Source organism: Cervus canadensis, chromosome 18 (genome assembly GCF_019320065.1).
Source record: "Cervus canadensis isolate Bull #8, Minnesota chromosome 18, ASM1932006v1, whole genome shotgun sequence".
Taxonomy (NCBI): domain Eukaryota; kingdom Metazoa; phylum Chordata; class Mammalia; order Artiodactyla; family Cervidae; genus Cervus; species Cervus canadensis.
Genome location: NC_057403.1, coordinates 14,681,590 through 14,704,789, shown reverse-complemented (window position 1 = coordinate 14,704,789; position 23,200 = coordinate 14,681,590). Strand labels below are relative to the sequence as shown.

At 42.7% G+C, this 23,200-nt stretch overlaps 2 protein-coding genes and 1 pseudogene across 2 annotated transcripts in view; all 3 read left to right on the top strand.

The window, feature by feature from the left end:
* LOC122421234 (cationic amino acid transporter 3-like) overlaps window positions 1-23,200 on the top strand; it is a 214,225-nt gene that overhangs the window by 41,610 nt on the left and 149,415 nt on the right. The window lies entirely within an intron of this gene.
* Window positions 1-23,200, top strand: part of LOC122420188 (cationic amino acid transporter 3-like) — a 183,137-nt gene that overhangs the window by 136,262 nt on the left and 23,675 nt on the right.
* Window positions 9,092-13,355, top strand: LOC122421238 (annotated as a pseudogene).

The window sequence follows — 23,200 nt, the reverse complement described above, 5'->3', positions numbered from 1 at the left end:
GGTACATGTGTCTCTTTCGATTCTGGTTTCCTTGGTGTGTATGCCCAGCAGTGGGATTGCTGGGTCATATGCCAATTCTACTTCCAGTTTTTAAAGGAAGCTCCACACTGTTCTCCATAGTGGCTGCACTAGTTTGCATCCCCACCAACAGTGTAAGGGTGTTCCTTTTTCTCCACACCCTCTCTGGCATTTATTGTTTGTAGACTTTTTGATAGCACCCATTCTGACCAGCATGAGATGGCACCTCATTGTGGTTTTGATTTGCATTTCTCTGATAATGAGTGATGTTGAGCATCTTTTCATGTGCTTGTTAGCCATTTGTATGTCTTCTTTGGAGAAGTGTCTGTTTAGTTCTTTGGCCCATTTTTTGATTGGGTCATTTATTTTTTTGGAATTGAGTTGCAGGAGTTGCTCGTATATTTTTGAGACTAGTTCTTTGTCAGTTGCTTTGTTTGCTATTCTTTTCTCCCATTCTGAAGGCTGTCTTTTCACCTTGCTTACAGTTTCCTTCGTTGTGCAAAAGCTTTTAATTTTAATTAGGTCCCATTTGTTTATTTTTTGCTTTTATTTCCATTACTCTGAGAGGTGGGTCATAGAGGATCCTGATATGATTTATGTCAGAGAGTGCTTTGCTTATGTTTTCCTCTAGAAGTTTTATAGTTTCTGGTCTTACATTTAGATCTTTAATACATTTTGAGTTTATTTTTGTTTATGGTGTTAGAAAATGTTCCAGTTTCATTCTTTTACAAGTAGCTGACCAGTTTTCCCAGCACCACTTGTTAAAAAGATTGTCTTTTCTCCATTGTATATTCTTGCCTCCTTTGTCAAAGATAAGGTGTCCATAGATGTGTGGATTTATCTCTGGGCTTTCTAATTTATTCCACTGATCTATATGTCTGTTTTGTGTCAGTACCATACTGTATTGATGACTGTAACTTTGTAGTATAGTCTGAAGACAGGTAGGTTGATTCCTCCAGTTCCATTCTTCTTTCTCAAGATTGCTTTAGCTATTCCAGATTTTTTGTATTTCCATACAAATTGTGAAATTATTTGTTCTAGTTCTCTGAAAAATACCATTGGTAGCTTGATTGCATTGAATCTATAGATTGCTTTGGCTAGTATACTCACTTTCAACATATTGACTCTTCCAATCCATGAACATGGTATATTTCTTCATCTCTGTGTCCTCTTTGATTTCCTTCATCAGTGTTTAATAGGTTTCTATCTATAGGTCTTTTGTTTCTTTAGGTAGATTTATTCCTAAGTATTTTATTCTTTCTGTTACAATGGTGAATGGAATTATTTACTTAATTTCTCTTTCAGTTTTCTCATTGTTCATTTATAGAAATGCAAGGGATTTCTCTGTGTTAGTTTTATATCCTGCAACTTTACTATATTCATAGATTGGCTCTAGTAATTTTCTGGTGGAGTCTTTAGGGTTTTCTATGTAGAGGTTCATGTCATCTGCAAACAGTGAGTTTTACTTCTTCTTTTCCAATCTGGATTCCTTTTATTTCATTTTCTTATCTGATTGCTGTGGCCAAAACTTCCAAAACTATGTTGAATAGTAGTGGTGAGAGTGGGCACCCTGGTCTTATTACTGACTTTAAGGGAAATGCTTTCAATTTTTCACCATTAAGGATAATCTTTGCTGTGGGTTTATTGCCGGTGTCCAGCCGGCAATCAGGTTCTTTATGCTATCTTATGATTAGGATATTATAAGCAATCATGCATATTAGTACCAAGGGCATAAATGCATTTGGCTAACAAACTACCAGCAAAGGAGTTTAAATTAAAACACTCCTTTCACCCTGGATAATCTCATAAAATACCACCACCTGGGAAACTTATTGATTAAAGTTCTAAATTGATTCTTATTTGGGAAGAGATCGGGGAAGGTCTTCTGCCTGTGTCACAGAAATTAGGGAGTTAGTCTATTGAGGCAAGCATCAGAAAGACAGATATCATCTTTAAGGTGAGCACCAGGGGCAGCTTTTCGAAACCCCTGAAAACCTGATCTGCCTTGCCTGTCAGGTTTTCTCCCTCATGACTTTGTCATGGGTGGGATCTCGTGTGCTGGCTCTTGGCATCTCCCCCTTTTTTTATTTTTTAAGACAGCCAGATGGATCTCAGTTGTGAGCTTTTGAGTGCTCTGCCAGAGAGTTCTGACAATGCAAGGAAGGAAGTAAAACTAGGGCTGCTACAGCAGCATAACTGAAGATAGTTGATAGGACATTTTTTCCAGTAATAAAGTTAGAAAAGTATGAAAAAAATCATTAGCAGCTCCTGCAGCAGTAAAGTCCAGGCGGGAATGTTCTAAGGTTTTTATCTGACCATGAAGCTTTCCAAGATCTAAACTAATGCTGGAGCTATTCCATATACCAGAAATACGATTTTTAATCCTTTCCCAATTGTAATCTGTATCATTTACTTTCAGGTGCGTTACACAGATCCACCAATAGTCAGCGTGACAGGATAATGCTAACTTTACCCTTAAAGCCTGCAACTCAGTTCCAATATGCATGACTGCTTCTTCTAGGGCATCTATTTTTACTTCTGATTTCCTATCTATAATCTCTTGCATAGCTAGAGCTAAAGAAATATTTTTTGACATCATTCACATATTGAGCAGTAAGTACTTTTTGAGTCAATGATATCGCTGCCACAGTGACAGAGGTAATTGCTGTTATCAAAGCTGAAATCCCTAGAATAAGTAGTCCTACAAACCGTCAGGAACGCATTAAATCTTGTAGTTGTTGCAGAACGGCTAAACAGTAATTGTCATACCAATGGGCATTCACTGTGACAGGCACCATAAGGTAGGGTGGACGTTGAAGCACCACAAAAGAACAAATATTATACTGAGGGGTTAAACAGGATGAAAGCATGCATTGTTCACAGTAGACTATATTTGGTCCACCTGAATAATTCATTTGTATATGAAGACTTTTTGAATCATTAGTAAACAAAAAAACGTAAGGGGAGGGTAAACAAGCCAGCCCAGAATAGGTGGAATCATTTTCTAGCCGAGTTAAAGTAACAATGGAGGTGGCAGCAAGGGCTCTCCAAATTTCTGGTTGCCAAAAGGTTTTGCCCTTAGTAGTATAGGACAACATGGGGGGAACACATTGATTATAATGCCATCTGCTGGGCACCAATGGCCAAGGGAGGGAATCACCTTTCCAATTGCTAAACCTACTGACATGGTCAGAAACAGATCCTGGATTCTGACTTGGATTTGGATTGCTCCAGTCTTGTACCAAATAGTTTCCGCCTCCCGGTATTCTATAATCTATTTTTGAATTATAAGTACAAGATTTCCATACCAGATATCCAAGGCGGTTGTCTATAGTTTTCTATATGACATCTGACAGAGCAACATCAATACAACTTGGATATTTTGGTGGAGCATTAAGGAACAAGGATTTATAGGGGTCAAGGACCCCGGGCATACGGGCCTGTAATATCCAAACCAGCCGATCTCCTGTTTTTTCTGAAAATTTTGATGCTGGAGAATCTGTCAGAATTGCTTTCTTGGAGGCTCCAACACACCCCTCCTTAGAGGAAGTGATAAGATCACTTGTATGACTATGGGGGAAGTTAAAGCAAAGGGGAAGGTCATCCGTTAATCCCCTAAAAGTATAGTTAAAATTGATGGGATAGTGATCTTTATCATAAGAAGTATAGGATCCTCCCAAGAGATGAGGCTGGTCTGTGTTGACCCTTATAGGGTCTTTGTTCCAAGTAACTACTTGGAAGGTCAGGGGATCAGGGAAATATGCCCAGTATTTTTCTGATGTAGAAGAGGTAGCACTTGCCTGGCAAGACAGTAAAGCAAGCATAGCAATCAAAACCCTTTCAGGAGAGGCTGAGGATCCCTGTAGAGAAGTTATTCCCTGTGCTAGATGGCAAAGTGACTTAATTTGCCCCATGGAGGCTTGTTGAGTTGCCCGCGCAGGACGTCCTGGTGGTTTCCATTTGTTCTTCTGGGATCTCCATTGCCGGTTGTTTCAGAGTCTGCTGGACCTTCTAGGTGGGCGGCGGAGGCAGGGGCAGAGGAGTGTTCTTCTTCTTTTGTGGTCAAAGCAATGCGGGAACCAGATGTCTGGGGGACTGCGACATGGCAAATCAGTCTGTCCGGGATCCAAATTGGCTACTCAGCACCCTGGGGGGAAATACAAGCACACCCTCGGCTGCTGGTTAGTAATGGGTCAGGACCCCTCCATTGTCCTGAAAGAAGGTTTTTCTATTTAACCAGAAGTTTTGTACTCTGCTGCTCTGGACTCCAATGTCGGAGCATTGCAGTAACCCCCAATGAATGGGGTTTAGATGGTTTATCACAAAAAGAGGGTGTTGTAGAATCTGGTGAGGGGAACTATACTTAAATTCACCTTCCTGTAGTTTTAAAATTTGAGTTTTTAGGGTCTGATGTGCTCTTTCTATGATGGCTTGTCCCTGTGGGTTATAAGGGATACCTATGCTATGTTTTATATGAAACCTTGTACAAAAGTCTTGAAAAGATTTAGAAGTGTGAGCAGGGGCATTGTCAGTTTTAAGACATTAAGATAGCACAAGTCTAACAGTGAGGGGTTATTTTTGGTAGAAGCAGAATTAGCTTTTATATGTACTATAATCTTAAATAACACTTATTTACTTTACTAAAGTATCAAAAGATTTTAAAAACAAATGTAAATCACTTAAAGGCAAAGAAATTCATAATCTGTTATTGAAAGATTCATTCTAAGAAAACTTTGTTCTCTTAACATAGAGAATAGACTAAATTTCAGTCTGTTACCAATTTACCAGATAGCAGACAAACAAAAATTTTCAGTTAATCTTAGAAAAGTCTTTTTTATAAATCTTGAACTAGCAGTATTTTTTTTTAAGGCATGAGAGTGAAACCATACAAGGCATGTTTAAAATCCAATTAAATTGTAATTGACAAAGTAGCCTGGTCATTGCTGTGACTTGTAACACTTTAACGTGATAACTACAATTATAACTGACAACATTTTACCAAGACATATCAGATTTTCATGAATTTCACGTAATTTCTAGGATATCCATATAAGTAACATCAACCATACAATATAACCTGAGAAGATTTATCACTCCTCCAACAATACTTCCCATGCAATTTAATATGTCAAATGAACTCAGGTAGTTTAATAGCTCTTTAGGATGTCTCAGGGGCCCTCTGAAGCATCCCAAAGTCACCTAGAAGTCAAGCTATTTAGGCAGTTTTGTCAATGAATATCAAAAGGGTTTATAGTACTCTGTCAGGTAGAATCATATAGATCACTGTGAAATAATATATTTGCACTTTCCATCAAACCTTTTTAGCACTTTCTGTACCCATTACTTTGTTCTCCCATCCTGAAACAGCCACCTGTAAGTCAGAGTTACTTCCCCCTCTTTTTTTTTTTTTTTATAAAATGTAACTTCATTTTTCATACCTTCTTTAGTGAAGACACACATCTTACTTTCCTTAAGCAACCAAGAATTTACCTTTATATTAGCATTCTATAGATTGGTGAACATAAATACCAGTGATAATTTCTAAAACATTTCTAGCGAACATCTCAGGATGGCATCAAACATTATTCAGTTGTAGTCCCAAATTCTTTAATTTTTCTGTAAAGGGAAATCAGTGTTTAGTAATGAATGTTTCAGAATCTTATTATTATTTTTTAATGATCTAGCTATTCAATAAATCTGTCACTTAATTTAGCACAACCCTAGAAATTCAGGTTACCAGAATCTAAAGGGACTCTTTTAGAGAGACATTTCTAAAGTATGATGATTTTTAATAGTTTATCTAAAAACTCCTATCTCATTTACATTTTTTTGAAGTTTCTTTACTTGAGGTACTCTCCTTGTTGACAAACTTGTAACAGATATTACAATATAACAATATTTAACTTCTAATAAACCTAGGCATAATGAAAATATTTTGCTTGATGTTAATTACTCTAAGACATGTCTATATTAGATAGGTCAACAAACAAACATTAATATCAGGTATTTAATACTGAATATTTTCCAGTTTACCTGAATGTGGAATTTATTGTTTAATTTAGAATTATTTTATTTGTAAGCACTTACCTTTTTTTTAAGCCAATTAAATAGAGCTTATTTACCAATTAACCTAAAAAATATCACCCAGAGACAAAGACATACCAAGACATATTTAGACAGACACAGTGTAAGATCTAGCTTCATTTTTTAAGTTTGATCATGAATTAGATATTACAATATAAAATTTACTAGTTTATTAAAAAGTTGAAATGAATAAAAATTTTAAAGGCTTTTTCCCTTTTTCCTTCAGTCTCAGGATTTAGAGATGGTCTAGATAAGTGTTCCTGAGAGCCCTGGTCTCAAGGCACAGGGAAAGAAAATCAAGTTCTAACAAAAAGCAAAATGGCCATCAGAAATCACAACACAGAACACAGAGTTAAAACACACACATATAAACCTGGCAGTCCTCATCAGACACTCCCTTAAATACAAGAATACAGTCTCTCAGAAAACTTTCTATAGAGACACAGAACTTCAGATGTCTTCAAAGATTTTAAGAGGAGGAAAGGAAAAGAAGGAGGAGGTGGGAAAGGGGGACAAAAGGGGTGGCCTTACAGGCGTCTCCTGCCACCTGCAGACACCCAGGCGTTACGGGACTTTTCCCTGGGCTTCCAGAGAAGGGAGGACTGGAACTCGGCCCTACCGGAATTCGAGTTCTCTGCCAAGAGGAGGTGATTAGTCTCCAATCCTCAGCTCAAGCTGAGGCCCTTCGACCAAATTCCTGCGTCCAGGACTGGGGGATTAGAAAAACGGGAAGGATAGGAAGGGCTAAGGAGAGGACATAGAGAGGGAAGGGGAGAGAGGTCAATAAAGTCTCTTGTTTCTTACCGGTCAGGGCACTCTGGCCAGTTGTCTGTGTCAGGAGGAGACCAGGGACAAAAGGGTCCCAGTTGCGGCCGCTGGGTCTGGTCCACTGGCAGGCAAGCTGGCCTCTGAGTACCCCGAGTGGTCAGGATGTCAGTCTCAGTGAAGAAGAGTCCCCACCAGAGTCGCCATTTGTTGCAGGAAGGGGGACCCCTTCCAGGGCCCGAAACTGGAATCTTGTCTAACACTCGGAAATGAATTGTCCGAGGAGACACATGCTGACAAAGCAAGAGACTTTATTGGGAGAGGGCACCCGGGTGGAGAGCAGGAGGGTAAGGGAACCCAGGAGAACTGCTCTTTTCTGGAAAACAAGGACATTGCTCTTGGACAAAGGTAGAAAAGGACTGAACACTGGTCTTTTTAACTTTAATTTCTCTGCGGTTAAGGAGTTGCATTATGATTCCAATAAAAAGCTGTCTTTCTTTTGACTCACTCTTACCATTTTTGTTACTAATTAGAAGAAGAAAAAAAGAGAAAAAAGGAAGAGGCTTAATTTAGAGAAGAAGGAAAGAACCTGAAACGTACCCACCTTTCTTACCCTACCTTTCTTATGTAGGGGGGCCTGTAGCGTCCTAGTGGGGTTCCTATCCACTTTCCTTACCCTGCCTATCTTATGCGGGGGGGCCCGCGGTGCCCTAGTGGGGTCCTAGCCGTCCCGAAGACTGAACAATGGGGGGGATTACCTTCGGGTTCCCTGTTCGTGGCTCCACTTGCCGGGGTCCAGCCTCAGCAGGATCCAGGGGGTACCCTCAGGATGAACGGCGTCGGCGAGAGACGTGAGACCAGCCTTGATAGGGCCAAGTCTGCGAGGGAGAGAGAGAGAAAGAGAGAGAGAGAGAGAGAATGACCAGACGGGGGTGTTTGCAGGGTCTGGCAGAGTCTGGCAATGCTTTATTTTTTACCGTGGCTTTTATACCCTAAATTAGTACATTTCTAAGGGGAAGATAGTTTAACATTACATCAGCTTGTTCTTCACGAAACCAGGATGTTTTCTGCATACTTCTTTGTTTATGAGGGTCTTGTACATTATCTTCTGGCCTTGGGGCCTATTAACATTTTATGCAAGTCAGGTGAATGTAAACCTATTTTCTGTTTCTCTGGTGACCTTAACTGAAAGGTAGCAGTCTCATAGGGCAACAGTACAGAGTAGAAGTATAACCTTGTTAACACAAAAATTAATCCTTCTGCAGAAGTTGTCAGTTGCGTTTATCTAAGAAGTTTACCCCACACTGACTCTGCGACTTTGGTGAGGCAGCCTCTGCCTAGCACTCCTGGCTGACAATTAACAACCATCTCATTGTTACCACACTAGGGCTAAGTTCTTATTTCTCTAGATCTTTAACTATATTAACAATGGTTTCTATAACACAACCTTAGCACATTAAAAGCAAAAACACAGCAAGCAAAACACAGCAAGCAAATGTCAACCCAATAACCACCTTTAGAATAATTTTTCTTATGTTTTCTAATAGGACTCCTTCACCCCTCAAAAATGCTCTATGTCTATTAGGGCTTTTATATAATCAGGTTATTTATGCTATTTTATGATTAGGGTATTATAAGCAATCATGCATATTAGTACCAAGGGCATAAATGCATTTGGCTAACAAACTACCAGCAAAGGAGTTTAAATTAAAACACTCCTTTCACCCTGGATAATCTCATAAAATACCACCACCTGGGAAACTTATTGATTAAAGTTCTAAATTGATTCTTATTTGGGAAGAGATCGGGGAAGGTCTTCTGCCTGTGTCACAGAAATTAGGGAGTAGTCTATTGAGGCAGGCATCAGAAAGACAGATATCATCTTTAAGGTGAGCACCAGAGGCAGCTTTTCGAAACCCCTGAAAACCTGATCCGCCTTGCCTGTCAGGTTTTCTCCCTCATGACCTTGTCATGTGTGGGATCTCGTGTGCCGGCTCCCAGCAGTTTATCACATATGGCTTTTATTATGTTGAGGTATGTTCCTTCTATGCCTGGTTTCTAGAGAGTTTATATCATAAATGGATGTTGAATTTTGTCAAAGGCTTTCTCTGCATCTATTGAGATAATCATATAGCTTTTATCTTTCCACTTGCTAATGTGGTGTATCACATTGACTGATTTGCAGTTATTAAAGACACGGCAGGAGTTCAGTTCATGTCTGTTGATGAGCGTTTCTTCCTCTGCTGCTGCAGGCACCACCTCCAGGGCCTGGAGCGCCGCCTTTGACAGCTGATTGGGAACCACATGTCTCGGGCATTCCAGGGAACTTTCTCTCTGAACGTGCCCTACTTCCTGGCCACATACGCAGATTTTTTTGCAATGGGCCTGGTGCTGCTCTTACAGGTGAGACAGGGTTCAGTGATGGAACGGGCAGAGTAGGGTATAGAAGAGGGGAGCTGGGGTGCAGACGGCTAGGGGCTCCAGAATGGTGGGCGGATTAAGCCTGGAATGAAGCGTCTGGGACAGGAGAGACAGAAAGGCAAGAGAGACATAGACCATGGTTTTCCACCTTTGGTACTATTGATATTCTGCGTAAAATCATTCTTTGGTGTGTGTGTGTAGTACTGCCCTATTCATTGTAGGTTTTGTTTTCAATCATTGTAAAATATTGAGTAGCAACCCTGGTTTCTCCCTCATAGCTCAGACAGTAAAGAATCTGCCTGTAGTGCAGGAGACCCAGGTTTGATCCCTGGATCGGGGAGATCCCCTGGAGAAATGGCAACTCCCTCCAGTATTCTTGCCTGGAGAATCCCATGGATAGAGGAGCCTCGCAGACTACAGTCCACGGGCTCACAAGAGTCGGACATGATTCACGACTAAACCACCACAACCCTGGTTTTTACTCACTAGAAAATAGTGAAGCCCACCTCCTGAATTACAGCAATCAGAATGTCTCCAGACTTTACCAAGAGTCTCTTGAGAGATAAAAATCACCCCCACCTGATAATCGTTTACTTAGACTTATAAGTTTCTTCCGTGTACTGAGACTGAAGATGTTTGAGAGGAAATTAACACAAAATTAACTATTATTATTATTTCACTATATCGCCCCAGATTTATTGGGATATAATTGAGACTGCAATATTATATAATTTTAAGATAGGCAAAGTGTGACTTGATTGATTGGTTTATTGTGGGATGGTTGCCACAGTAAGAAGTTAACCATCTCCAAGTGGACAATTCAGTGGCACTGAGTACCTTCAAGACTCCGGTTCAATTCCTGGGTCAGGAAGATGCCCTAGAGAAGGGATAGGCACCCGCTCCAGTATTCTTGGGCTTTCCTTGTAATTCAGCTGGTAAAGAATCTGCCTGCAATGAGACCTGGGTTTGCTCTCTGGGTTGGGAAGATCCCCTGGAGAAGGGAAAGGCTACCCACTCCAGTATTCTGTCCTGGAGAATTCCATGGACTAAGTCCATGGGGTCGCAAAGAGTCAGACACGACTGAGCAACTTTCACTTTCAGTACCTTCACATTGTTGTACGACCATTACTTGCTTCTAGTTCCAAATTTTTTCGTTGCAAGTAAAGGGGAACCTGTACACACTGAGCGATGACTGTCCACCTTCCACTCACCCACAAACACCAGCCTCTGACAACCACTCGTCCGTTTTCTGTCTCTGTGGATTTAGTTATTTTGGATGTCTCTTATTCCATGTTCCCCCACAGGACTACTGTTTCTGGGAGCTCATGAGTTGATCCTGGTTAACAAAGTGTTCACTGGCTTGAACCTTTTGGTTCTCAGCTTCACCATCCTCTCTGGCTTCATTAAGGGAGAACTGCACAACTGGAAGCTCATGGAAGAGGACTACAGAGTAGCCATGTCTGGATCCAGTGACACCTATAGGTTAGGACGGTGCTCTTGGTCACAGTAATGCCTGTGTGTTTGATGCAGAGCTGGGAATACAGTGGGGACTAACGACTTTGGGGCTGACGGATCTAGATGATACGAATCCTGGGGCCCAGGGCTTGTGAAGTTAACTGAAGAGTCCAGTGGAGATGGGTGAACACACCTCACTCACGTTCTTTCTTACTCCTCTCAACACAGCTTGAGCCCTCTGGGTTCTGGAGGGTTTCTGCCTTTTTGGCTTTGACGGGATTCTCCAGGGAGCAGCAAAGTGTGTCTATGCCTTTGTTGGCTTTGATGTCATTGCTACGACAGGTAACACGGTCGCTGGATGTCTTATCGAGGGTCTGGGCAGGTTGGGCTGCCCTTGGGCGCAGGGGTTGGAAGAAGGTTACACTGCGTTTGGAGGTGCAAGGGGAAATTGGATTTTGTGCTTTCATTCTAGTGTGTTTACTGACCCTGTACGCCACCCGTCTTGCAGGGAAAGAGGCCCAAGTTCCGCGTCGCTCCATCCCCTTGGGCATCATGATCACGATATTTATTGGCTTTTTGGCGTATTTTGGTGTCTCAGCGGCCCTCACCCTCATGGTGCCCTACTACTGCAGGCTTTCCTCTATGTCAGGTGGAACCCTGCCAGATACGTCGTGGCTGTTGGCACCCTCTGTGCTCTTACATCCAGGTCAGTGTCACAGTTTTTAATCCACCCACTGTGGGATTATCAGGGATCATAGCCCTTGGATTGAGAGACAACAGGAAAAGACATCTGACCCCAGGAAGACAGGGAAGAGAAGCCCTGGTCTCTCCTGCTTCTCCACGTCCTCACATGTTTCCTTTTCCTCTCCCAGCCTCCTGGGTACCATGTTCACCTTGCCTCGGTTGATCTACACAATGGCAGAGGATGGGCTCCTTTTCCGGGGACTTGCCCGACTCCATGGCAGCAGAGGAACCCCCATCTGGGCCATCTTGGTTTCTGGAATGCTTGCAGGTGTATAAACAAAATCCACTCCTTCTTTGATCAATTTTCTTAACTTGTTTGTATCCACAGTCTCACTCTCTTCTCCCACCTCATTTGTGCCCTGATTTTAGCGGTCCTGGCTCTTCTCTTGGAGCTGATCGATCTTGTGTACCTTGTGTCAATTGGGACCCTGCTTGCTTACTCCTGGTGGTCTTTTCAGTCCTTGTCCTAGGTAAGGCTTCTCTCCACCTTGGCTGCAGGTCTTTGACTCATGGGAATCGATGCTGAGATAATTCTCTTCTTCCTTCCTGCTATCTTCTAAATGTCCTGCTATCATTAAGTTGAGAAATGACGGATTAGTCTGGGTGATGTTGGATGAGTAGGGGCTACCATTATTACTGCCTTGATATTTCTAATTCAGGTATCAACCAGAACAGAATTACAGCAAGAATGAGAAAAAAGATGATGAAATAGATATTTCACAATGGGAAGCAAGTCCTTGGGAATGTGCATCGGAAGCAGGAACTTCAAGGACTCTAAAGACTCTGTGGTTCCCTACCAGCACCATCCTCACTCTGAAATCTGGCCAGATTGTCTATGGATGTGCCTCCCTGCTTGGTGAGCAGTGGGACTTCTCTTTGGCTGTATTCTGCGATTGGCACCATGGAGAAGGCAGTGTGTTTTGAGCAATTGAGGAGGAGTCTTGGAGATACAATGGCCCTTCCTGATGTGGGCAGCATGGGGGAAGGGGGTGTGATCTGAGGTCCTGACGTCTTTGTCTTCTGGAGGCCAGCCTGTTCTCCACCTTGACCCCTGCAGTTCTCCTGCTGATAATCCTGAGCCTGATCCTGGCCCAGTGGCCCAGCCGGGTGTTCTCTGGAGACCCCGTGCTCACAACAGTGGCTGTGCTGCTGCTGCTGCTCATCACTGGGCTCACGGTCATCATCTGGAGCAGCCTCAGGACCCCACTGCTCTTCACTTCAAGGTAGGTGACCTCATGTGCCCACAGTGTCCACCTTAAGTGAAGGAGGTCTGCATGCTTTGAGGTCTAAGCATCCTTCGCTGGACCAGGAATGACAGGAGTTGCTAAAACCACTGGTCTCTTCCTTGATCCACACTCAGTGCTTTATGTACACAAACTTAGTAGTCACTGAACACTCAGCCTGAGTAGAATGGGAGCCTTCTGACACATATGGGTTGGGTCTCCTTCTCAGACATCTGGGATATGTCCAGGGATGCACTGACTCTGCCCACAGGTCCCTGCTCTGCCTGTCGTCCCACTGGTGAGCATCTTTGTGAATGTCTACTTGTTGATACAGATGAACACTGGGACCTGGGTCCTACTTGGCATCTGGATGGTGATTGGTAAGTGCCTTCTTTGGAAAATGAGTGACTGAACCCAAGTGTCTTCCTTCTACCTCTCCCAGAAACTGTGTCAGACACTGTAATAGGAGGGCTAATGGGATTTTTAAGTGAGGAGAGCACCTATTTTTCCTTCTTATCATCTCATTTCCCTACTAGGATTTGCCATATACTTTGACTATGGGATCCAACACAGCTTGCAAGAGATCAATGATCAACTGTCACCAGCCTCCACCTCCCAAATGCTGGACCAAAAGATGCCCAATGATGAATGAGGTTAACCATAAGAAACTGATACTGTGTGGAATCCTTCACACACTGGCGGCATCTTCCCGTTCAAGGGTGACTTTGAGCCTCTGTGGAGCCTGAGGGTGAAATGCAGTGACAGCCATGTGCTTATTGCCAGCAGATAAAATGACTTTACTGTTGAATAATTTTAAAGTAAACCTTTCAAAACATAATATGTATACAGAAAAGCACATGCTTCATAAGTGGGTAGCAAGATCAATTGTCACAAAGAAAGTACAACTATTAACTATTAAAAGTGAAAGTAAAGTCGCTCAGTCGTGTCTGACTCTTTGTGAATTTCCACGCAAGAAGACTGGAATGGATTGCCATTTCCATCTCCAGGAGATCTTCCCGACCCAGGGCTTGAACCCGGGTCTCCCGCATTGTAGGCAGACGCTTTACCATCTGAGCCACCAGAGCTCAGTTAATAGTTCCTATTAACTAAAGGAAGTAATAAAGTATCAATGGGCGTATAAGAAGCACCTTCTTAGGCCTATTTCCAGTGAAAACACAGAGATTCTGACCTGGAAGGAAATGCAGGTAACCATACTTTGTGTAAGAGTTGTGGGAATGACCAGCTAAAGTAGAGTGAAATATCTGAAATACCATGTGTTTGGTTATAGGAGATGAGACATATAATTAAAGAATCGCATGTATATGTAATGTTTTATGTGCCCCAAGAGGGAGAAAATTTTATTTAGCAGATGTTATCACAGTCAATGTACAGTATGTATATGGGGAAAAAATTTTTTGCTCAACTAATTAAAATGGAAAATTGGACTTTAAAGCCATGTCTGATCTATGAGTGGTGCATACTGTATCGTGTTGCAGGAGATGATAAATACAGAGAGAAATTGGGAAGAGGAGAGAGAAGAGGGGAGGTGGTGAAAGGGTTCTGTGAGATGAGAAGGTGTTCCCTTGATCGGATCTCACTTTCATATGAAAATCATGAAGTGATGGATGTAGGTGGGCATCTCATGGAAAGCCGTGAAGGATTTTTTAAATGATTATTCTTGGTGTAGATTGGCTAGGAGGATTAAACAGTTGGCTGAAGCAGGGCAGGAGACAGAGCAAATCATTAACAGGTTATTCCCCTAATATTCATAAAATGGGAGGGTCCCACAGGGAGTCAGTGAGTGGTTGTGAGTAGGGCAGCTAGGTGAGGAAGGGGTTTGGGGAAATGACCGAGGATCTGTTGTCTTTCCAGGGACAGAGGTACAACATGGACACCCTCCAGGCTTCACACATTCCTCTCCCCCCACCCCATGCCTCCCCACTTTACTGGCCATGTGAGCCTGGAAAAGTCACCTAACCTTCCCTCTAACCCTCTAAAGGCTTGGCAAAGTGGAGAAATAAGACACGGGATGAGTCCCTACATAACCTATGTAAGATGGGAATTTCAGAGCTGAGGTGTTTGGCTCTGTTGATGAAAAATTAAATAACAACCATGGTAAGAAAAAAGAAAAGAGAATTTTGGTTATTTCCATAACACAGAATTTTAAGATAATATATTAAATTTAAAGATAACTTATGACTGATAACAATTTACTGGGATATATCAAATCACTGTGGGCTGTGACTGCAGCCATGAAATTAAAAGATGCTTGCTTCTTGGAAGAAAGGCTATGACAAACCTAGACAGTGTATTATAATAGCCAGGACATGGAAGCAACCTAGATGCCCATCAGCAGATGAATGGATAAGGAAGCTGTGGTACATATACACCATGGAATATTACTCAGCTGTTAAAAAGAATTCATTTAAACCAGTCCTAATGAGATGGATGAAACTGGAGCCCCTTATACAGAGTGAAGTAAGCCAGAAAGATAAAGAACATTACAGCATACTAACACATATACATGGAATTTAGAAAGATGGTAACGATAACCCTATATGCAAAGCAGAAAAAGAGACACAGAAATACAGAACAGACTTTTGAACTCTGTGGGAGAATGTGAGGGTGGGATATTTCAAAAGAACAGCATGTATACTATCTATGGTGAAACAGATAACCAGCCCAGGTGGGATGCATGAGACAAGTGCTCGGGCCTGGTGCACTGGGAAGACCCAGAGGAATCGGGCGGAGAGGGAGGTGGGAGGGGGGATCGGGATGGGGAATACGTGTAAATCTATGGCTGATTCATATCAATGTATGACAAAACCCACTGAAATGTTGTGAAGTAATTAGCCTCCAACTAATAAAAAAATAAAAATTAAAAAAAAACCAAAAAAATAAAAATAAAAAACAGAGACACTACTTTGCCAACAAAGGTCCATCTAGTCAAAGCTATGCTTGGCAAAGAAGTAGAGAAATAAAACGCAGGATGAGTCCTTACATAACCTATGTAAGATGGTAATTCCAGAAGTGAGGTGTTTGGCTCTGTTGATGGAAAATCAAATGGCAATTGAGGTAAGAAAAAGGGGAGATTTGGGGCTATTTTTATAACAATTAATATTTCAAGACAGTAATTAGAATTATGACTGATAACAATATGCTGGGACATATTAGGCTTTTTACAATTTCATACAGTTTTTTAGAAAAGACATTGATAATGTTTATCCTTCCAATATCACCTTATAAGGTTTATCATCACTTATTTGACTGTGATAGCCACATAATGATATTTGCCAATTTTCCTAATTATAATGAGCTCAATATCTTTCTCTGAGATGTTGTAGGGGCTCACTGAAAAATCCCCAAATTAGCTAGAGGTCGAAAAAATACTTCACTTATTATTTGGGAGCAACTTCCCTGGTGGTCCAATGCCTAAGACTCTATGCTCCCAAAGCATGGGGCCCAAGTTCCATCCCTGGTCAGGAAACTGGATCCCACATCATAATGCAATTAAGATTTGCCATGGCCAAAAAATTTGTGTGTTGGGGCGGGGGGGTAAAGGAATTTGATTTAGGGAAGATTTTCAAAGATAGCACAACTTCTTTTTTTTTTTTTACCTTGTCTGCAACTTGCAGAATCTTAGTTCCCAGACCAGGGATATTTAACCCAGGCCCCCTGCAGTGAAAGCCCAGAGTCTTAACCCCTGAACCACCAGGGAAATCCTCCACAAGTTTTCTATAACTTCCTTTATTACACTCAGATTTTCAGTGTTCTGCTTCTCCCCTCCCCCACTTTAATGTCACTTTAGGACAAAATTACTTCCTTTCCCTTTAACAAAATACACGTTCATCCTTATAACTTTTGAAAAATTTCCTTGAACACAAAAATATTTTCCTTATTAATTTCAGTAGTTTTAATGATACATATTAATCAGACTTCTTAACATTTGTGCTTAGTTGCTCAGTTGTGTCCGACTCTTTGCAACCACATGGATGGTAGCCCACCAGGCTCCTCTGTCTCTGGGATTTCCAGGCAAGAATACTGGAATGGGTTGCCATTTCCTTACTCAGAGGATCATTCTCGACCCAGGGATCAAACCCTCATCTCCAGTGTCTCCTGCATTGCAGGTGGATTCCTTATACAGTGAGCCATTGGTGAAATCCCATAGCAATTCTAATTACTAGTGAAAACTAAGTAAGTAATTGTGAACTGTTGGTTATACCAGTATTTTTTTTTTTTAGTTGAAGTAGACTTGTTTTACAGTATTATATTATTAATTGTTCCAGGTGTACACCATAGCTACTGCATAGTTTCACTGATTATACTCCATCAAAAGTTATTACACATAATTAGCCTCCAACTAATAAAAATAAATGAAAAAAAAAGTTATTACACAGTAAGGGTGACAATTTTGTGTACTCTACAATCTATCCTTGCTGCCTATCTATTGTATACATGGTATAATAGTTTGTATCTCTGAATCCCATATCCCTAATTTGATCCTGCCTCCTTCCCTCTCTTTGGCAACCTGATGTGAAGAGCCGACTCATTGGAAAAGACCCTGATGCTGGGAGAGATTGATGGCAAAAGGAGAAGGGGGTGACAGAGGATGAGATGGTTAGATAGCATCACCAACTCAATAGACACAAATTGGGAGCAAACTCCAGGAAATAGTGGAGAACAGGGACAGTGCTGCAGTCCATGGGGTCGCAAAGAGTCAGATGTGACTTGATGACTGAACAAAAACAACCTTCCCTTGCACCACCATTAACCACTAGTTTGTTTTCTGGATCTGTGAGTCTGTTTCTCCTTTGATACATTTACTTGTATTATTTTTTTATATTCCACATACAAAATGATATCATACAGTAACTGTAAGAATATTGAATCACTATGCTATACACCTGAAACTAATATTATAAACCAACTGTATTTCAATAAACAAAGAACAAATAGATATCCATTCAGGAGGAAAAGCACCTTTTGAAAAAGTTGGGGTAATTTTTCTGCCACACAAAGAAGTGAACCAGCTACATGTATACATATGTCCCCTCCATCTTGAACTTCCCTCTCCTCCCCATCCCACCCTCTAGGTCATCACAGAGCACTGAGCTCCCTGAGCTAGACAGCAGCTTCCCACTAGCTGTCAGCCTTACACACACTAGTGTATATATGCCAATGCTACGCTCTCAGTTCATCTCACCCTCCCCTTCCCCAACCTGGTTCATATGTCTGTCCTCTCGCCCTGTGTCTCCATACCTGCCCTGCATACAGGCTCATCTGTACCGTTTTTCTTGATTCCATTCATATACATTAATGTATGATATTTGTCTTTCTCTTCTCACTTCACTCTGTATGACAGACTCTAGGTCCATCCATATCATTACCAATAACCCAATCTCTTTTCTTTTTGTGGCTGAGTGATAGTCCATTGTACACATATACCACATCTTCTCTACCCATCACAGTTAGGTAGCTTGTATGTGCTGGTGACCACAAACAGTGCTGCAGTAAACTTTGAGGTACTCGTGTCTTTCTGAATTATTTTTCTTATGTCATACGGTCAGTAGTGGGATTGCTGTATCATATGGTAGTTCTGTTTTTTAAGGAACTTCCGTGCTGTTCTCTGTCATGGCTGTATCAGTTTAGATTCCCAGCAACAGTGCGAGAGGATTCCCTTTTCTCCACATCCTCTCCAGCATTTATTGTTTGCAGACTTATGATGATGGCCATTCTGATTGGTGTGAGGTGATACCTCGTTGTAGTTTTGATTTCCATTTCTCTGATAATGAGAGATGTTGAGCATCTTTTTTTTCATGTCTTTGTTGGCCATCTGTGTGTCTTCTTTGGAGAAATGTCTGTTTAGGTCTTCTGCCCATTTTCAGGATTGGGTTGGAAAAGCACCTCTGTGAGTGTGGTAGGACCAGCTCCATGTACCCAAGGAGCCCTGGAGGAATCTTGTCCGTCTGTGTATCTGGGTCACAGGCTGGCACACCTCGCTATGGGCTGCAGAACCTGCAGAGCCAGGGAACCTGCCCAGACCCCTCTGGGGGTGGAGGTGTAACCTGGAGAATAGTAACCTAGGAAGATTCACATCACAAGAGAAAATTCAAGGAAGGTCAGCCTTCACTATGGAAGAGTCTGGCACTCCAAAAAAAGGATCAAAGCAAAGGTAGCAGAAACTTCCCCCCAGCCCCCCAAATACACACACAAGGAAACATCTCATGGGGCTGATCTCCCATCACAGAAAAGGAAAGAGCCCAGTGAGAGTCCAGTTAGCCTAGTTCTGCAGGACACCACTGGCAACATCTGTGTCCCTACAGCAGCCTCTACAGTGCTGAGATGGGACCTCCATGAGGAGGGAGAGGAAGGATATTGGCAAAGAGGCCGATCAACATTTCAAAGGTCGGGAAAGGGATTGCTCTCAACAGGGAACCCAACCACATGCCTCCTTGAGCACCACAGCTGGGAATCTACCTCCTGCATCCATGGGCACCTTCAGTGCCCCGAGTGCTGGACCCACACCTCCCTCTGCTCTCCAGGGGTTCCTTGTGGGACCCTCCCCCTGCAGTGTCCAGGAGAGCTTGGGTAGACAAGGAGCAGGCTTAGAAAACTGGCCCCTGCTCTGGGCGAGGGTGCCCACAGACTGGAGCCCTAGAGCCACCTTCTGGAATTCCAGAGACAGGTTTCCAGGAGGTAGCCTGGTGGGTTGTCAGAGCAGAGAGACAGAAAAGCATTATAGGATAAACATTTTATGTAAGCAAACATCTTATATTAAAGTACCCAAGGCTTATTCTTAATGAAAACAGGGGACCACTTTTCTTCTATCAACAAATCTTTAGATTCTCTATTTGAATATGTGTCTGGCTCAAGCTTGAAGATAAGAGCATGCAGCCTCTGTTCAACACGACAAGAGAAAGATCATTAAATTCTGATATATTACTTTTTTCTCATTTTGTTTGTTGATCGTGTTTGCTGTTATTAATCCTGAAGATTGTATCAAATAGTTTTGTGTGTATATGATTGTGATGGACATAAATATTAATAAACAAATAACAAAATATAACTTTATCAATAGGAAAAAAAGAATTCTCCCACAAGAGAGAGCAAGAAAATTGTAGCAGGTGTAGGGATAGAAAGACAAAGTCCCAGATAATAGCACCGCCATCCTTGAATACCCCAGCTGAAGGTAACTAGCAAAGATTGATGATGTCTGCTACTTCAAATGGGAGAGTGCCAATCGAAAATTACAAAAACAGCATGAAACATTTAAGAAACGTGTCATCACAAAAAGAATATAACCTGTTTCCAATAAGCTACAGCATAGATGAACCTGTGGACATTTTACTAGGTGAAACAAGCCTGATAGAAAATGACAAATATTGAAGGATTCCCCTGAAGTACCTAGAGTGGTCAGACTGATAGAGACAGAAAGTAGAATGGCCATTGCCAACAACTGCGGAGGAGAAAGGGGGAGTTTTTGTTGAATGTATACAGTTTCGGTTTTGCAAGATGAAAAAAAGTTCTGAAGTTTGGTTGCCCAAAATGTGAATGTTCTTAATACTTCTGACCTGGACACTTGAAATGGCTAAAATGATACTTTATACATTATATGTATTTTTACTACAATAAACACCATCTCGGAACTACCCTCTGAGGGTAACCACAGAAGAGTCAGGGCTGATAACAACACTGCAGGTGTTTCCCACCCCACCAACCCAGGGGCTCAAGGACTGTCTTCTGTGCTCAGGGCTCCCGGCTTCAGTTTTTAGAGATGTCTCAGCTCCAGCCACGCACGGCTTAACCTCAGCCTCCCTGACTGACCCAGTGCTCCAGGCTCTGCTCCAAGGATCCAGTAAGTCTCAGGTCACCCTCTTCTGTGGGAGACTGGGCACTGAGTTCACATCCTCCCAAAGAGACCTCTGCAACCCCAGAGTGCAGGGGTGTCAGCCCGGCTCCTGACTGAGGCCGGAGGGACCCGTTTTACAGATGAAAGCAGGAGCTGGTATCTGTGCTGTGTATGTGTGTGTGTGTGTGTGTGTGTGTGTGTGTGTGTGTGTGTGTGTAAGGAAGGGTAGGGGGAGATTGGATCAGTGCCTTGAGGCTCTAAGGCAATTTTTACTGTTGTTCATATAATATTAGAGATCACCCTTATATAAGGCTTATGATGTAGGGTTGGTGATCATGCCCTAGCATAGGTTTTATGATTTCAACCTCTTTTTACTGTGGGCCCTTCAAATCAGTGGGTTCCTCCTCTTCTACAGCTACTGGGGTAACTGTAAGGGACTTGAATACCCACAGATTTAGGTATGTGTGGAGAACGAATGCATGATAACTTACATTCAGTCGCTTTGGGGTTTGCTACACCTGGGTTCTATTATTTATCATGGGCAGTAATTTTTTCTTTTTTTAATGGTGGTAAAATACACAGAAGTCTTCCCAGGAAGCTCAGTGCTAAAGAATCTGCCTGCCAATGCAGGGGAAGCGGGTTCAAGATCCTTGCTCTGGGAACTAAGGTCCTACCTGCCGGGGCTCCTGAGCCCACAGGGCCTGGAGCCTGCAGGCCACCACTTGAGGGAAGCCCGCAGGGAGCCTGCCTCAAACAGTCCGCACGCTGCAACTAGGATCAGGGCCTGCATGCTAGCTCGCTGCAACAGTGTCCGACTCTTTGCGACCCTGTAGACTCTAACTCTCCAGGCTCCTCTGTCCATGGGATTCTCCAGGCAAGAATACTGGAGTGGGTAGCCATTCCCTTCTCGAGGGGATCTTCCCCACCCAAGGATCAAATCCGGGTCTCCTATGCTGCAGGCGGGGTCTTTACTGACTGTGCCACCAGGGAAGCCCCTAGGCTCAGAGACAGTCTGGCAATTGAGGCTCACATGCTCCCCTGAGCTAAGGAGAAGGGGGTAGGGATCTGAGGCCTCAAGGGGGAGGAAGACAACTTACAAGAGGTGAGAAGAGCAAGTGGTCAGTGAACAGCTGCTTGCTCCTCCAGGCAGGCAAGTCCTTTGGAGATTAAAAGCTGTTCTCTGGTAATAGCTCTATTCCTGGCGTAGGTCCCCTAATGTAATTATTTTGAGCAGTTAAAGGAGAGACAAAGAGCTTCTCCTGAGTCTGCTGGGTCTGAATCACCTTCAACTCAAAACAACCCATATCCAAAGTGGGACATTTTGGGGAGATGTATTCTCCTCCTCCTCACATCTCTTCAAGTAAATCTCCCAGTAACTTTGAAATATGTTTAAAGTGTTATTTATGTGTGAAGAAACCAAAGTTCAGAGACGGACAATTTGCCCAATGTGTCCTTATATCACCTGCTTCCCCTCATTCTGGGTTTCCCTCGTGGCTTAGCTGGCGAAGAATCCGCCTGCAATGTGGGAGACCTGGGTTCAATCCCTGGGTTGGGAAGATGCTCCAGTATTCTGGCCTGGAGAATTCCATGGACTTTATGGTCCATGGAGTCACAAAGAGTCGGACATGACTGAGCGACTTTCATTCACTCCCCTCATTCCATTGCTTCATGGAATTGGACTCCCAAGGCCAAGAGCAGATGGATATTTTTTTTTTCTTTTATTGAAGTAAAGTTGATTTCTAATGTTGCATTAATTTCAGCTGTACAGCAAAGTGATTCAGTTATGTATACAGTTTTCATATTTTTAAAAAATATTTATTTGTCTGAGCCAACTCTTGTTGTGGTGTGTGGAATCTAGCTCCCTGACCAGGGATGGGACCTGGGCCCCTTGATTTGGAGCGTGGAGTCTTAGCTCCTGGACCACCAGGGAAGCCCCTCTTTTTCATATTCTTTTCCTATGGCCTATCACAGGATATTGAGTAGAGTTTCCTGGGCTCCACAGTAGGACCATGTTGTTTAGGATGATCATTCCTGATGACTTTGTGTCTCACTTTCTTAGCAGATCGTACCCTGCTCAACTGTGTCTAGGATGCTGCATCCGTATGTTCACCAGTTTGGTCAGAAGCTGGTCGCAGGCGGCTGCTGGAGCCTGTAGAGAAATCTGACAGTCCCTTGGCTCATCAGAACACTCCATATTTTCAATATAGGATCCTACACAGCTTGGAGAACAATGAGAGGGCTGGTGCCTTATGGATGGTGCCAATAAATAGTTTCTCTGAGAGATAAGGACTGATACAGAATGGATGGAGTCAGACGACCTGAAACCTACTGGGCCACACCTAATGGAAGTTCTCGTTAATTCTCACTTATGACTTTATGAATACTGCCAGCTTTGTTATTTGTATTTCTCCTGTTTCGCAAAACTGTTCCATCTTCCACTACTGTTGCTGCTGCTGCTAAGTCGCTTCAGTCATGTCCGACTCTGTGTGACCCCATAGATGGCAGCCCATCAGGCTGTGCCATCCCTGGGATTCTCCAGGCAAGAACACTGGAGTGGGGTGCCATTGGCTTCTCCGTACTGAGCCTCAGATAAAATGATGACCTATAGTTTCATATGAGATCAGTGCCAGTAACCGTGTAA